The sequence below is a fragment of the Schistocerca gregaria genome, unplaced genomic scaffold, assembly GCF_023897955.1.
Source record: "Schistocerca gregaria isolate iqSchGreg1 unplaced genomic scaffold, iqSchGreg1.2 ptg000178l, whole genome shotgun sequence".
Classification (NCBI taxonomy): Eukaryota; Metazoa; Arthropoda; class Insecta; order Orthoptera; family Acrididae; genus Schistocerca; species Schistocerca gregaria.
The window spans coordinates 989,839-994,837 of record NW_026061728.1 but is presented as its reverse complement, the minus strand read 5'-3'; the positions used below and the strand labels follow the sequence as shown (position 1 = coordinate 994,837).

Sequence of the window (4,999 nt, the reverse complement as noted above, 5' to 3'; positions counted from 1 at the left end):
AATGTATATCTCACCTCAAAACTCAATTATATCGCTCAAATTTTACCAATGTCTGCACACACTGCAAAACGAATTATGTCAGCATTAGGACAGTTTGTCAGCCATCGTCACATTTTTAAAGTTCAGTTTGACACCTTAACGCTGGCCACAAAAAATGGTGGCTTAAAGCTTGTCGATGTTGGAAAGAAGGCGCAAGCTTTATACATATCAAAAACTTTCCACCAATGGAAACACTCAGCAGATAGTCTCGCTGCTCACCTGCTTACTGAGATAGCTCCGGCAAACCTCAGTCCACCCATCACGGTGCAACATATTCCAAACGGACTTTATCATTTAAAACGGTTTTTATTGGAGTACAGTTATGCACAGACAAGGATCCCCGTACAAGCAATGACGGCAGTGAAACGCGTGTACCAGGAACTCATGAAAGATAAGAAGCCAAATAACGTCGAAGACAAATACAATTTTTACGACTGGAAGGTAATCTGGTTGAACATCCATTGTCCACACTAGCCGTCAGCAATGCAAGCCACTTGGTATTTCGCAGTTAACAGAAAATTGGCCACTAACTCCAAACTACATAACATACACCTCGCAGAATCACCTTTATGCATCACGTGTAATTTAATAGATACTGATGAACACAGATTTGTGTGCGACAAAGTAAAAGATATATGGGTATATATCACGAACAAGTTGGCGCTCATCAGCAGAACATCTCCCAGATATATAACGCCTGCTGCCTTTCTAACGCCGGATGATACTCCGTACCCACGGACGAGAAGGAACGCACTAAACTGGTTAAAATCCGCTACAGTACACTACTTATTTACAAAAGAAGAAAAGAGTAAAGAAGACTTCTGGGTCTATCTTACAACTCAGCACCATCTGCTAATGAAAACACAAAACTACAAGGATCACTTCGCCAACTACCTGCTCAAAACTGTGACGTAAAATAAAGAAACTAACAGGTCAACTGATTGAATTTCATGTTACTGAAAGTTCAGCAGATATTCACTGCAAAAAGGCGGACCATCTATAAGGCGAATAATATATCATGTTGACCGACTCCCAAGTTACAACCACACTGAAGGATTCGATTGGCAAGATTTTCAAGCTTCATTTCGTAAGCAGAAGAAAAATAATAATAATAAAAAAAATGGATAAGGCGGCGGTCTTCGGATCCAAAGATTGCAGGTTCAAATCCTGTCACGGTCGTTTTTTTCCAGTTCTGAAAAAGAAACATACCGTTTTAGTGTAGCAATTGTGCTGTACAAAAACCGTCTGAATGTTTCTGTTGACCATTTCCTGCTTGGAGATGCTCTTGAGCTTGAAACACACACAACAAGACCGGTGTTAACTAACGAAATGGTCGGCAGAGTTCCGTCGCCGCGAGTTTTGACTGGCACTTGCACATCTAAGACAACGTCGGAAAGTAACTCGTTCGGCTTATGAGCCACATCAAGTATGTGTGTTAATTTTGACGCCACTAACTCTGCAGGTTTTCATTCAATTCCTTTACCTCTCAGAAATGATTATGAAATAAAAGTGAAGTACGTGACGAGTGTGACGTTAAGAAAACATTAGGCAACATGGAGAGATTCTGCATGGGACCACCCAACCCATACGAGTACTGTGTGACGTGCTGCCCGGCACATATTTACCGAGGCAGCCCGGCTAGCTCAGTCGCTAGAGCATGAGACTCTTAATTTCAGGATCGTGGGTTCGAGCCCCACACTGGGCGAACCGGAATTTTGTTCCGCTGCAGATGATAATAACCGTTTTTCTGATGAACGTTATGTAATGGAAATAGCAACTTTAAACTTTGCCTAGGTCTCCGTCAGTCGCAAGGAAACTGTATTTGAAGGTGAAGGCGATTTTGTAGACATGTGAGAAAGACATTTTCTGAAATGCAAGTGGTGTTGGTTAGAGAGTACATCGGTTACGTGTCAGATGTGTAGCCAAGCAGTAATGGTTCGCCAAAGCTGCAAATATAAGTCGGTGATATGAAGTGTTGTCAGCTGAAGACTGATGATCGAGACGACCGTAAGGACGAAGTACTCAAAAGAACCGCTAGGCCGTGCCTCTTTAGCTCAGTGGAAGTCGCGCCTGTGACACCGTGCTGATCGGACGTGTAAAGTGCTCCACTCCGCCACGTGTTTACAAGTCGTGATAACAACTTAAGTGTTCTCTTTATCGTGAAGTGTTTTTATTTAGTGTATATTGTTCTTGAGTTTGATTTTCATTCTTGTGTTCTTCTAGCGGTTCCTTTGCTAGTTATCGTTTTGCAATGTCCAGGTTATTTCCGAGAAAGTGTACACTCTGATTTGAATTTGACAAGTCTACCCGTTCTGTGCAGCCTAGTGCCTTGGAAATACCAGATTGGGTTGTGGATGTCATTGGAATTACCTCTGATCAAGTGCACACGGCGTATTATGATACCGAGGAATATTGCTTATTTGTAAAATTGCTGAATCCTGTATTACTGGAAGAGATTCTGACGAAACACGGAGGGAGAGCTGTTTTTCGACACCGGGACGAGTCTGTAAGTACTGTGCTCATTTCCAATGCCGATGTGGAGTATACCAATGTGCGTATCTTTAACCTACCCCTTGAAGTAGAAGATTGTTATCTGAAGGAAGTTCTGTCCAAATTCGGGGATATCAAGCAGATTCGTAACGAACGGTGGTCAAACCAGCACAGGTTACAATGTTACAGTGGCGTCCGATCAGTAGAAATGCATATAAAGCAGAATATACCCTCGCATGTTACCGTTTGTGACTATAGGGCTCATGTTACTTACAGTGGCCAAACTCCCACATGCCATATATGTAATGAGAGTGGTCACCTGCGTCATGACTGTCCCAGGCGAATGTTTGTGCTAAAAAATTCGCTACAGAAGCGTAAAAGTCTTACGTTGGCTGATGTAGTTTCGGATAACCCTATCGTAGAGGGTGAGGTCCCTAGTTCTGCCGTACCTTCGGAAGAGCTAAAAGAATTTCGCCCTGAAGAGTTTCCAGCTCTGGTAAGGAGAGACAATGGTGCTACGCCACCCGCGAAGGTCGATGCCACGACTAATAAGAGGCGTTGAACTTGTGACAGCCGTGACTCTGATGATAAAACCTTCAGTGCGCACGAGACCGCGGAATCGGTCGTACGGGGGATCGCTTCGGGTACTAAAGTTATAACCGGTGCAGCGATTGTGGACGATTCTTCTACCGCAATTTCAAGCGTCGATACTTCCGTCGACGCCGTTCAGTTACCACAGGCTCATGTCTCAGAACTTCCGCAACAGCACACTCAGGAAAGTCAACAAGTAGATATGGCTCACGTATCTACTGGAAGTACTCACATCGCGGCTCGCCGTTATGGTATACAAACAATGTCTCCGGGAGCGGACGGTACACAACACGTGGCAACTGCTCCGACCCTAGCCTCAGAACAACATGAATGTCATCAACTCCGCGACGGTATACAAACACAGCAGCCTGGGACTGTCAGTGACAACAAACAACTTCGGGCAGCGAGTGTTGCCAAACAAGCTGATAGTGAAAGTGGTGGCTCAGCTGATCGCTCGCCAGCGGTTTCGGCGCATGCGCTCCCGGCGCAAGATGTGTCGGGAGAGACGATTGACATCACCCAAGACCCTCCCACACCTCCGACTGCAGCGGTGCTGCAGAGTGTCCGTCACAGGATCCAAGTACCACCAAATGTTAATGCTGTCCGGAAAAAGAGTAAAAACAAAGATGCAAGAGATCAACTCAGTGACGCTCCAGACAGGAATTGCGCGGCCGCTACTCACATGGAATGGCATGGAGATGTGGGCAATTAACGGCAGTTGATCCCTCCTTCTCTCAGACGTCCCGTTATTACGTCACAGGCCTATACGATCACGACCCTCAATATTAATAAAATTTGATCAGAAGTGAAACTGCATGCATTAAAACAATATCTATATGAGCCCGGTACTGATATACCACTTTTGCAGGAGGTGTCGATGCCACAATTTACTCTTCCTGGGTTTGTCGGCATTGCAAATTTTTCCCTGGAAACGACCGTGGGCACCGCAGTCTTAATTAGAGAAGGGATTCCAGTTACTCAGATCGACAAATTGGAATCGGGTAGAAGGATCGGGATCACTGTTTTCGGCGTCACCATCATCAACTTGTACGCACCTTCTGGCAATACCTATAGAGCGGAACGAGCTACTTTTTTTCTTTCGGAAAAATCCCCGACACATTATCATTGGTGGTGATTTTAATTGTGTCTTATCCAGGAAATATCAGTCCCCAACTTTTAATTATTCGTCTGAATTAAAGCGCCTCGTGACCGACCTCAAACTTAAAGATGCGTGGGAAATTAGGTACCCGACATTGGCACGCTTCACTCACATCGTCGCATATTCCTGCAGCAGAATCGACCGGATTTATGTTTCCGATGTTATCGAGAATGATTTATTAAAAGTAGAGACGATCCCCTCCAGTTTCTCCTATCACAGTGGTGTCATCGCGTGCTTGAAATTACTTCCCCAACCCACGCGATGGTATAAAGATCAATGGAACCTGAATGTGTCTTTGTTATCGGATGTTTTGCTGGAGGAGGGGGTGCGTCGTGCTTGGGAGCAGTGCTTGCGCGCTACTCACAAGTTTCGCAGCACTATAGAGTGGTGGACTCTGCAGGCAAAGCCGAAACTGCGAAAAGTTATCATGTCATTCGGAATTGAAAGGGCGGCGGAAATCAAAAAGACGATGGAATTTTATTACACAATCTTACGGGACCTGTACGATCGTGCAGACGCGACGGCCACCAGAATTGACGACATTCGGAAAATAAAGGCAAAATTAATCAATCTGAAGAGGATGAAACTGGACGGCCTTAAGATAAAATCTAAAGTGACGTCGGTCAGAGATGATGAAGCAGCGACTCTGTACCACCTCCTCAAACATACAAGGAACAGGAGGCGGACTTTTATTGACGCCCTGAAACTCGAGGATGGAAC

At 44.9% G+C, this 4,999-nt stretch overlaps 1 non-coding gene across 1 annotated transcript; it reads left to right on the top strand.

Moving 5' to 3' along the window:
- Positions 1 to 1,671: 1,671 nt before the first annotated feature.
- On the top strand, positions 1,672 to 1,744 carry Trnak-cuu (transfer RNA lysine (anticodon CUU)). The gene has a single exon. It is a non-coding gene; the product is annotated as a tRNA-Lys (tRNA).
- The last annotated feature ends 3,255 nt before the right edge of the window (positions 1,745 to 4,999 follow it).